General features: G+C 38.9%; 1 protein-coding gene across 1 annotated transcript in view; it reads right to left on the minus strand.

Moving 5' to 3' along the window:
* The window catches only part of LOC131693647 (membrane-associated guanylate kinase, WW and PDZ domain-containing protein 1), a 59938-nt gene extending 54280 nt beyond the window's left edge, over positions 1 to 5658 (minus strand). The window contains exon 1 of the mRNA XM_058981650.1: positions 5492 to 5658. The gene's annotated coding sequence lies outside the window, so the exon portion shown is untranslated. The remainder of the gene's footprint in view (positions 1 to 5491) is intronic.
* Positions 5659 to 12185: the final 6527 nt, after the last annotated feature.

A 12185-nucleotide genomic window follows, 5' to 3' on the forward strand; every position in this document is an offset into this window, starting at 1 on the left:
TAGCAGCCAAGAGTGGTCGCACAAGCTCAAGCTCAAATTTCTCCAGTCCCGCGCAATTAAAGGACCGGGACGACTGGTAAACGTTGACTGCAGCGGCTGAACTGTGATAGGGGGATCGAGGGCTTCCGTAATACAAGAGGTGGCTCATCCCGGTATCCTATTAGAGAAATCTTGCTTTGGTTGGTCGAAATTAAATTCACAAACGTGTACTCCAATCGGCCAAGTAGACGCTTTGAGTGCAGTGTCCTTTGGTTCGCTCGGAAGCTCTACTCTAAAAGAAACAAAATTGAGTTTCGTGAGATCGGTATCCTTTTAGACCAACAAAATTGCTTTGGATGTGTCGCTAATTCCGAGACATTCTTGGGTCATAGCAACAATTTCCTCTACGGTATGGCTCTGGTCAAGACGGTTCAGATAGACCCACAATTGCTCCCGCTCATCAGGGATTGTTCTAATTTCCCGCTGAATGGCTCTAGTAGCAGTGAGTCTAAATGCGGCGCGAAAGATTTGAGAAGACTGTTTAAATTGTCTACAACCTCTCATAACTTTGTTGTGTCCACAATAAGAGCAGCGGAATCGGATTGCTGTACCCACTTGTTGAAACAGCAGGCACAATCGATACACAGCCAGTACAAGTTCTCTTTAAAACAGGACAACAGATATAATGCGGATCGCTGCATACCAAGTACGGTGGTAAACCAAGCCACAATGGAGGCCACAGGCAATTCTCTCAATCCCATCAACGGGAGAGTCGCGTGACATGCAACTCATAGTTACTTTCTACCCGCCTTAGGTGCGGCTTTTTGATTTTGTTTCATTGTGTGCCAAGTTGCAATATGGGAAATACTTTCCGCTATCCGTGTACAGATGGCGTAATGACAGCGTGAACGATTTGTGGGGAATTACACACAGGTCCGGTGATGTGAACAATCTCGCGAATTGAATAAAAATTTCTCACGATGATTTACACAAATAAAATACCGTACAGGACACTACCTAGGAAAGCAACAACTTTAAATTTCAACGGGAATTGGATAAGTAAATCACACAATTAAAACACTATGAAGCACATTATCATTATCGCGACATTAAATCAGCATCCGGAGCGATACTTTGGGGTTGTTAAAAAGCGACTTAGCCAAACTGACCCGACGGCAGATGAAGTTCATCATCGTAGGAGATCTCTATGATCGGCATGAACTGTAGGACAACAGAAGGCGGAAACGAAGTGGGATTGTCCTTGGTGCTTCAGCCAAAATTACACAACACAAACCTCGGCAAAACTACCTTCGCGCCGGGAAGCGTTTCAACGAGTTGTCAGTCTGCAAATCAACGTCGATCTACCACTGGATTCTTGGTGGCAACTGAATGGCACTCGAATTCAGCCGTCAAGAAATCGTTGTTTCCCGGTCTACGAAATATTTACCAGATTATTTTTTAAAACGAGTTCTCTAACATCGATTATCCAGGCGAGAATTCTGGATCTCAGTAACAGAGATTTTTTTTTTTTTTCGAGAGTTGTCCTACTGGAGCTGTAGAGCTAGGTTCTCGGAAGGGCTCCCCGTCAGAATCACATACTACAATTTGCAGACGAGACAGGCAATGTCGCCCAATAAAACACTGCAATAGGCCAATTGTAGCGGGCCGTGATTCTGAATGGGATATTCATTGTACGGTTCAGGCATGTGCGGGCGTAGGGACTCGGAATCGCGTGTATCATCGCGAAGGGCTCGAACATTTGTACGTTAATGTGCTCGATCGCGTGTGCGTTTGTATGTCGCGTGTGCTAACGTGTAACTTCGCGTGCATAAATTCTATTTCATAACCGTGTGCCTTTCGCATATTCGCGTGTGTTCTAGAATGATCGCGCGCGGACCGTGAATCTGATACTTAATTTTTTGTGTACGGTTCAGATTCCAGAAGGAAGTGGGTTCTTCCATATCATTAGAGTTCCGTTCCCAATCATGTCGTCGTAGAACGCGTGGTCTAGTGGATATGAGCTTTATTTTTTTTGATTGGTCCAACTGAATGTATGGACCTAAATTGCTAGAATGAAGGTTAAAGATTTCCGGACGTGACCGATTCATGATTGCGCATTTGCGGGTTGGCGTTTGAGATCGCGTTTGTAACTTCGTAAGTACTAAAACGTTCACACAATTGCCGCAGTGTTATCAAGTTTACGCGATCGCGGGCATAGGTGTGCATAGATGATCGCGAAGGGCTTAAGCGTTCGTATGTTGACGTGTTTGTCGCGTGTGCTCGCGTGTATGTGACTTCGCGTGTATAAATTCGATTTTGAAACCCTGCGGCGATTCATATATTCGCGGACCGTCATTCTGATCTTTAGTTTTCGGTGTACGGATCACATTCTGACAGGGAGAGAGTTACCCCATATCACTAGAGTTTCCGGTCATGTCGCCATGGAACGTTTTGTCTAGTGGATATGGTAGTCATTTTTCAATTTTATTATTTTTTAATAATTAACAAGGATCTAGATTGTTTGTACCGAGGATAGATACTTCCGGCCGATCCCGATTCATGATGGCGCGAGCGCGGGAGTTTGTAGGTTGACACTTGAGATCGTGTTGGTAAGTTTATGAGTGCTGAGATTTTCACCTTATCACCGGGGTGTAATCATGTTTGCGAGTTCGTATGTTGCTTGGAAAATCGCGAGGGGCTCTAACGTTTGTGCGTTGACGTGATTTTGTAACGTGTGTTCTTGAATGGTTGCGCGAACCGTGAGTCTGATATTAAATTTTCAGTGCGCGGTTTGAATTCTGGCAGAGTGGGATCGTTTATATCGATAGCGTTCCCGGTCATGTCGCCATGAGACGTGTTGTCTAATAGGTATGGGCGTATTTTCTTAATTGGTCCAGCTGAAGGCATGGACCTAGGCTTCTAGGATCAAGGATAGACTTTCGGACGTGACCGATTCGTAATCGCGTGCACGATGGCATTTTTGTAGGTTCCCGCTGAGACCGCGTTTGAGAATGTGTGAGTGTTAAGACGTTCACTATCACCATCTTTGTTGACCCAGCTGAAGGCGGGTGTAGAATGGCAGTATAGGACTCGAAAAGAAGAAATAAAAGACAATATATGAGACGTAATAGATTAGATAGGTACAAGATACAGCTGAAGTTATGATCATCACATGAGACATACATTAGTACTTCAAACACTACTAATACTTGAATAGCCAATCACCACACATAGCACATCCTTTCTCAATTATCTATTTGTTACTGGTTGATTGTTGGTTATGAGCTGGTGAATAGAGGAAAGGTATAGAACAGACAAAAGGCTCATATCAGCCCTCTCGGCCTCCTCGACACACCACTATCGAGGCGTATTGTAATCAACATCTTGAAGCGAGCTTCTTATATAAATCAAATCCTCAGTAGTCATAATGTTTGGTGGATTATTAACATGAGAACTAATTAACCTCTAGTAGTAGAACTTGGTGCAAATAAAAACTAAAAAGAGCGAAGGTCCTTATATTTAGATAACTCTATTGAATATATTGTGGCTTGATGATGTTTACAATACCGTCAATCCCATCAACCTGCGAGAGGGATTATCCAGGCGAGAATTCTGGATCTCAGTAACAGAGATTTCCAGAAAAAAAATCCCCATGGAATCGCTCCTAACTCCAAACCAATCTTGTCCCAGGCAGAATTTTTCAAGAAAAACCAAATCTATTCCTGGGAATGTAGCCGATGTGTACCTTCTAATAATGCCTGCCGGAAAGATGATTCATTTATTTTAATTAGGATTGAATATTTTCCAATTCAACAGTTTTTCACTGTAGGTCCTCGCTTAAAAATGTGTTTCGAGATATCGTTTCTTCAAAATTTCTCAATCCGCACATACCTACATAACAACGCGTATTTTCTCGCATTGTCGACAAACCATTTAGGTCCAAAACTGAAATGACAAACTGCACCTGCACTTGCATTATTATCTACTTCTGACCCACAGTCGCAATACTACGAATAGACAAAATCACACTCGAGCGATAGAATTAAACTGAAAAAAAAACAATGTTCTTCTCAGCGTGAACATGGGAACCAGCTATTCAGAAAACAAGAGCAGCATAAAATTGCATAATAAACATATTTCCCGTAACTTGCCGTTTTCCCTCGGTCTATATGCATCAGTTCCTACCAGATACTTTTTAAACGTCTATTATACAGCCTATGTGTATCCCACTTGTTGTCACCCTTTCCTCGAGCGTTTCGCTCAATTCCAGCGTTGACTGACGCACTTATACATACACACCGGAACGTCCACCTGTCCTATTCGATATCTCCTGCTAGGGTTATGCGCGGCTGCAATTCCCGGATCAAATCTCATGCTGAGTAGTACAGCGCGATGTTATAATCATTCAAAAAAATACGCTGAAGATGTTGATTATAGAATTTTGCCTTAGGGTGCAAATTAATAATCCGGAACGTGGCAGTAGTTTGATAGTTGGTCCGTCACAGCACCATCTCCCAATCGCTCGCCATAGCCGTACTAGACTTAAACGCTGGCACAGCAACAAACGAAAGATGCTTCTTTCGCTTGAAGAGGCAGGTTTGTTTCATGTTGTGATGTGACGTCTCCGCAAAGTAAACCTTGGTGGTAACGGGCGGGGATGCTAACTATACTAAGAAGATTCAGAAAGTGGTTCGCGCTTGTGTGAGTGTGAAAAGCATCGTCGTATAAGCGCACAGATGCGACAGTTGAAACGTGAGAAGCACGCTTCTTCTGTGGGATGGGTTCGTACGCTTATAGCTCGTAAATGGTCAACACGGCCAAAACTAGCAGCACTCGTGAGATGTGCTATTTAGCGGCTTGATTGGACCTCCATTAGGCCCAAGGGCAAAATGCACGCTCTCTTTTTTGGGAAACAGTCATCAATGGGAGACAGCCAGTGGGAAATTGAAGATTTTCGAGTACTTCCGGAAGCTTTCCGCTAGTTATATAGGTAATTCCTCTTACCGAGTTTTCAGTTTTCCAGCAGCACATGGTGCGTTTAACACATTTTAGTGATCTTTGTACTCAAACGTTTGTTATTCGCATCTTTTTGTGGATACGAACATTTTCTGTAGGCTTTGAATTCTGATAGACAACTCCGCGAAAGAGTCGCTCTTCAGCGAATAGAGTTCGGAATTATAAACGATCAATTTGAACACCCCAATACCCATTACTCTGTTGAATGTGTTTATAGGATGAAAGGAAGGCATATTATTTACGAACGCGCAAACCTTTGAAACATCAGCCACGGAGCGCACCAGCAAACACAGCAGAACACCATACAAAACACAACACACAAGAACCATGCAAACGGCGCCGGGCAGGGGATGGATGGATACACGCAAGGTGCTGACGAAGTTGTTGCTGATGGCCGTGTGAGCGAATGTGTAGGCGACGAAGGTGGTGAGCGCGGTGGCAAAGAATGAAGCGAACGAGAAAAAAAATCTTGCGATCGTGTCACGTAAAAACTCACTTTTTACACAGCAAATCGGACGTACTAACTTCGAAGTGATGTATGATAAACTTTCTCGCACTTTCACACACAATGTAGCACTATTTTCAGACCGGAAAAAGCAGTTTTACAGTTGGAAAAACGAAAAAACAAATTGAGCAACATTTCCACCGACTTCCATTTTCAAACAAAACTCAAACTTTGATGACTGAAATCCAGTTGGATATGCAGAGAATTTGCTACATGTGTGTTGGTAATTTTTGAAAAGAATGAAGCGCAAAAGAGAAGGAATTTTGTCGGAAAGGCGACAGATGGATTGACATGTCGGAATTCAATAGGGTAAACTGTGCAAGATTGGAACCAAATACAAATTCTTTGTATATGTTGGAACGTAGTTAAAATAATTTATCTTCTCGTAAATTTATTGCACATTATTATTTGCAATTTATTACACATTATTATTTGGAAATACACTAATTTGAAACCATTAAAATTAATCGAGCATTTAAAGTATTTTGAGTTTATTTTTAATATAACGACGAAATACAGTTAAGATTCGCTGGCACAGTCGTGATTCGCTGGTTGGACCACACATCTATGGGCAGATCACTCCAAGAATGTACAACTAATTTGCATCAAATTGGGAAAAATGCATTAAATTTCCATTTTTGCATCATCTTTGTACTCCCTCGCAGAAAAGTTCGTTTAACACACGTCCTACGGTGATCTACTAAAGGCTAGTTTTTTTGTAGGATTTTGACGTCTTACACGCACAGAAAACTTGCATAAGCTAGCAGTAGGTAATCTTAAATCTGTGCATCCTACTTCCTCATACGAAAAACGAAAGAGAGGGAGTCCAAATTTACCCAAAAATAATGAGATATTCCCCAAAGGCGACTAACCTTCATCCCCTTAATTTTGAGTAAAAAAAAATCGTTCCCTCTCCCTTGTTTTCCGGCAGCGAAATAAGGACAGCAAATTAAAATTACCTACTGGTAGCAAATATTTGTATTTGCTGGCAGGCGATGGATTTTAAGTGTGCGCAAGACAAAATACATTGCACGCAACGCAAAACACATGAATTTCTATTTTGATGGAAAGAAATGCAATTAATTTTGCTGATTTTTGAAAATGCATCACAAGTGATCTGCCCCTAGGGTCACAACCGCTGCCCAACCATCGAATTTGATTGGCTAGTTGGACCGAAAATATATCTGTTCACATTTTTGTCAGTTTGATTGTCAAAGCGAATTTTGACGTTCAGGTGCTTTTTAGTTCGACAATGGTCTAATTAGCTAAGGTCCAACTAAAAGCGGTCCGGTCAAAAGTGGCCAACCAGCCAATGATACATAGTAAACAATAAACAAAAACTCTCCATATGAAACAAACATGGCCAAAGCAAATACAAATTTGTATTTGGTCAAACCATCAAAGCAATAATTAACTGATAGATACTCATTAACCAACACGCAGAAGAATAAGGCCTTTATGAAACAACAAAAGTTAAAGTTGAAGTTAAAATTTGACGAAAGATTGTTTCAAACTGTAATGAGCGTTTCTCGAAAGCATGTATTCGGTTTAGTCTAACAAATACTTCTGTTTGCATTTTAAACAGAAGCATTGTTGAAACAAAATAAAACTTGTTAGATCGAAATGATCCCTTGGTTGAAAAGCAACAGAATCTATGTTTGATTTCAACTAAATTTGAGTTGTTCTCTCATTGGGTTATTACTAAAGATTTTTTTTTTGTTTCTTCGAACTTGATTGTTCGGTTAAATTTATCATGATTTTGTTGTTTCAAACGAAATATTAGTTGAAACTATTGAAAAGCCAACAAATGAATTTGTTGGTAATTTCAAGCAATAGTATTGATTGAATCAAACCTGAATCTTGTTTGTCACTATATCAAACAGGAAAATTGTTGATTTAAACCAAAATTTATTAATTCTTACTGTTTTTTTCTGCGTGAACAACAGGTTCCTTTTTTAGGTAGAATGTAGAGCAGAATATGCATGAAATTATTAATTAACTAATGGAAATGTAAGTTCGTTACATGATTCATTCTGTGGTAATCAGGCACCTGGGGCGACATTACGCATCTCGAAACGAAAGGTTTATTGTATACAAGCTTGTATGAAAAGGTCGATTCGAATTGGTTGCATAATGGGGCACCTGGTTTATTTTCTAGTATATCCGCTATGAGAGAGGATAAAATTAACTAAATCCAATTCAGGCCCATATCAAATTATTGCCGATCCAGGAAATCCACAGGATTGTTACATTAAATACACAGTTGTGCAGAAATATTGGCTTGCTATTCATAACAACAATATTCTCGTGGATACGATACGTAGATTGACGCTGCTTACTGTAATGCAAATCTTCGCTTCAATTTATCGGTGACTTGTTATACTGACGGTGAACCGCGTTCAGTCATGGGTCGTTCTTCAGTGGTACATGGAAAATGCCTGACCACTCTTCCTTGAGTTTATCTTATTTGCTGCTATCGCATGGAAAAGTATTACATTGGGCATAGTGATCTATAACGCATAATTTTACGAATCACTTTTCATTCTTTTTTATATGAAATCTACTATGCACAATTCCCAACAAACATTAGGAGCTGAACTATAAGACTACGTGTTGATTTAAAACAGATTAAAGGTTATGTAAGCTGAATAAAACTTTCGCTGAACTATTTAAACATTAACAGTTTATTCCAGTATTGGCCAGTTCCAACTACGTTGAACTATACTGCTAATAAATGTAATAGCGACAATATTAAAGCTTTTATTCAACCATGTTAATTAGACTGAATTGCGAGTTGAATAAACGATGCTGTTACCAATAGTACTACCTTTAATCATTAAGCTGCACTGCATGTCTTCAAAAGGTTGTTTCTACCTTTACATTTGCTGTTATACCACCTTTGACTTTTAGCTGAATTATGTGTTTAACAAAGGTAATTGTAACTACTACAAAAATTGGCGCGATTAGGAAATCACGAGGAATGTCAACCGACCTGGGTTCGAGTCCCAATACAAACACAATATTTTTTTTACTATTAAGTGAAGGATTTTTTTATTATTTCGGTATATTCCAATTGAGATGTTTTGCATATATTACAGTTAAGGAGCAATAGATCAAAGAAAGTTTATTTAGTTTTTTTATATCTACTGAGTTTTCACCACGGGAAATACACGATTTACAGTTTTTCAATGTACAAGCTTACTAAATCACACGCGCCCTCGTTTATGTAAATTTACCTTTTAATTCGAAACGGTCTGTTTACTTGTGAAAAATGAATATTCTCATATTGAACAAAAGAGAAACTTTTTTTCCAACGTTGCTATAAATTTTTGACACTAGCATTGTTACCATGATTTTTTTCTATCCATCGACTTGCAAACAAAGGTACAATGAAATGATTATTCACGCTAGCGAACTTAATGGATAAAAATAAATAAACTATTGAATTCGAACAGCGACTTCCGCTTACCAAAAAAATCACAATGGAAAGAAAATCATTTGGCAGGGAGTGGTAAATCAATTGAGGAGATGGCCACCTTAGAATTATAAAAGACTTCAATCCATCATTCCGTTACCACCACTTTCATATAACACCCATTTTTACTTATCTAAATGTTTTGTGACAACCATAAATCCTCACCTTGGAAACAAAAATGACTATAATCATCATTTTTGAAATAAATAAATTATCTAATTTAAAATTCCCGAATGTTCTAAAAATTATTAATTAAAAAAAATAGAAATATAAAAAATTATCGTAGGTTGGGATTCGAACCCAAGCCAACTAGGTTCACTCAAATCTATAGAAAGCCACTGTAGCCTTTGTACAGACTCTATTCAGCAGCCTAGACTTGTCAGTACATCGGTGAAATCTTAAGCATTCGATGTATGCAAGATTGGTGCAGACAGGAAGGTAAGTGCTTAATATTCAACAGGTTGCTGGTTCGGATCCAGGTACGTGATATGATATCCAACAAGGTAATACAATTTTTCTCTAACTGAAACGTAGCACTAATAAAAGAATATGGCTTCCAAAGAGATTGATGGCGTGTGTAACTTAAAATAAATGTCTCTTTTAACAGTTTTCCTATGATAGTTCTCTCAGATGAATAGCGGTAACGAAAAGGTTTATTGATAAATCTGAACTGTGGTTTTCTTCAGGCTGTATACGTGCTGAGGAATTGTTCTTTCATGTGTCTTAATCAGACACGTTGAATAAATTCTCCAAATCCCGGATGTTTAAGGGTGGAATAAACGATATATGATTACACGTATACTTCCAATGTTCAGCTAGAGCTGAATAAAGCAACTGTTAAAACGTTTATAAAACCAAGAAATGTTTGTTGGGTTGTGTAACGTCATACATATTATATCATCAATACAGACCTATGATACGTATGCGAGTGACTTTGGTTTAAAGCTGATTTTCGTGATCACAACGATGTTTTTTTTCTAACTCAGGAAATGTGAAAATAAAATTTTAATTTAAAATAAAGAAATATGTTGACAGTTTCGATTTGATACTATCAGAAGCATTTGACATATCGAATTTCACGACAAATGATGCCATGTCAGAAAAAATGAATACATGTTTTCCCGGTTTTTCCGCAGGGTTATTTTTATTTGATATAAACACCATCCAATGCATATAGTTTTTTTTTTCATTTTGGATGCTGTTTTGATAGGCCAGATGTAAACAACCGGAGTTTTCCTATGTATGGTTGTCTATGTTTAACCAAATACAAATATGTTAATACGGAATGCTCTGAGGATTTTTCGAGGACACGTTTTATAACCCTGGTACACCGATAAAGGTACAGTGTCAAAGTGACAGGGTACTTTGATGAACTAACCTTATAAATGGCAGCACTGAAGACTGAAAAATCGATTATTTGCGTTTCTATAGCTACTGTTTATTTTTCAACCAATGTGAAAAAATAACCCGAGAGAAACATTTAGCCTAATACAATTTGTTCTATTTACTAATTATAACTATATTTTCAGGCATCTTGACCTACTTCACGTGTTTCGGTGATTTCAGAATCGTGTGGAAATGTGAAGCTGGTAAATTTATTTATTTAGCAGAACTGTTCATCGGACATGTTACCTGCTCCAATCCTTCGGAGCTTTTGTAGGTGCTGCTAATGTTAACATTAGTGACGACAAATTAGATGAAATAAAATGGAACAGGTTCAGATATAATAGATAAAACAAACTTTTCATATGGACTTATTTCTATGCAATGTAACCTATGCATCAGTAATACTGCTTCAGAATAACATAAGAAACTAGCCGACGTTATCGGCGGCTATTGGATTCCCAGTACTCCATGTACTATGCACAGGATTTATATCCATGACAAGTTTTTTCCGACCGAGCATTTTGGACCCAACGCATCGATAACTTCAGTATTGAACAGAACATGCAACGATATGCCAGTGCTGTTATATGTGGTCTCAATTCGTATACCTGAGCGGTGTTGATGTAGGGGGCTTCGTCTTTGTGACAAATGGCATGGGGTATAGCAAGTTCTCCTCATTGTTGACGGTCATGCAGTTGTGTGCTAACGATATCCAAATAAGTAATCATTTTTGACGCCAGTTGGAACTATTAATAATTTTTATTATCAGCTTCGATATTTGCTATTAGAAGATCGAGTATTGAAATTTATTTTTCCAATCACGAGATACTAAAATGGCAAAAGGCAAGTAACAAACGTTGTTACGCACTTTTATTGGCGATCACTAACGAAATCAGCCTTATTGTATCGGGACTGTTTGTCATCTTAGAAGTAGAAGTTCTGGAGTGCGAGCTATCGAGCAATCGTCCAACGCTCTCACCAAAGTAATTGCAGCCATCTACAATGGTAATGTTTTATTTTTAGTATATACACAACGGCTGATTCGGTCGGAGACAGGACACCAAACTCTAATCTATTCCCGCATTGAAGTAAATCCCGCAAACATTTGCCGGATCACTGATAGTCGATTCAGTTCATGCCGGATCAATCACTCATCTTCGTGATGTACCCCAATCGATCCGGATATTTTTTTTAACATGTGAAAATATTTAAATTTGTCGATTCCGACAGTATTAGTAAAATATTCACAGAGGAAGGGAGAGTTCATCCAAATATTTCAGAATCACAGGTGTCTGGCTCAGCGTAGAAATCAATTAGTACAGGATTTCACCGTATGCATAGGATGCACCTCACCTGGAATGTAAGCCATCAATAAGCATAAACGCAAGACGAGAGCTGGCAGTAGAAAGTACTTCATTGACATATGATATGGTGCTGCAATATCCACATCTGCTCTATCTACAGGTCAGTCAGAAGCAGAATCACTCGAGCTCGCTGGATGATATCGTAAACTTCAATCGAAGTGGGCGGGGGCTAGGGGCAGATCACTCTAGGAATGTATAACAAATTTGCATCAAATTAATAAAAATGCATTGAATTTCCCTTTTTGCATCAACTTTGAACCTCCTCGCCAAAAAGCTTATTTAACAAACGTCCTACGCTGATACATTTTAGTCGACGTTTTGTTGAATGTTGGGCTAGTGTTTTGTAGGGTTTTGACGTCTTACATGCAACGCAAAATACATTATGAATTGCTATTTTGATTGAAAGAAATGGATTTAATTTTGTTGTTTTTTTTATCTGCCTCTAGGCGGTGTTCTAAAA

This window comes from Topomyia yanbarensis, chromosome 3 (assembly GCF_030247195.1).
Source record: "Topomyia yanbarensis strain Yona2022 chromosome 3, ASM3024719v1, whole genome shotgun sequence".
In the NCBI taxonomy this organism is placed as follows: Eukaryota; Metazoa; Arthropoda; class Insecta; order Diptera; family Culicidae; genus Topomyia; species Topomyia yanbarensis.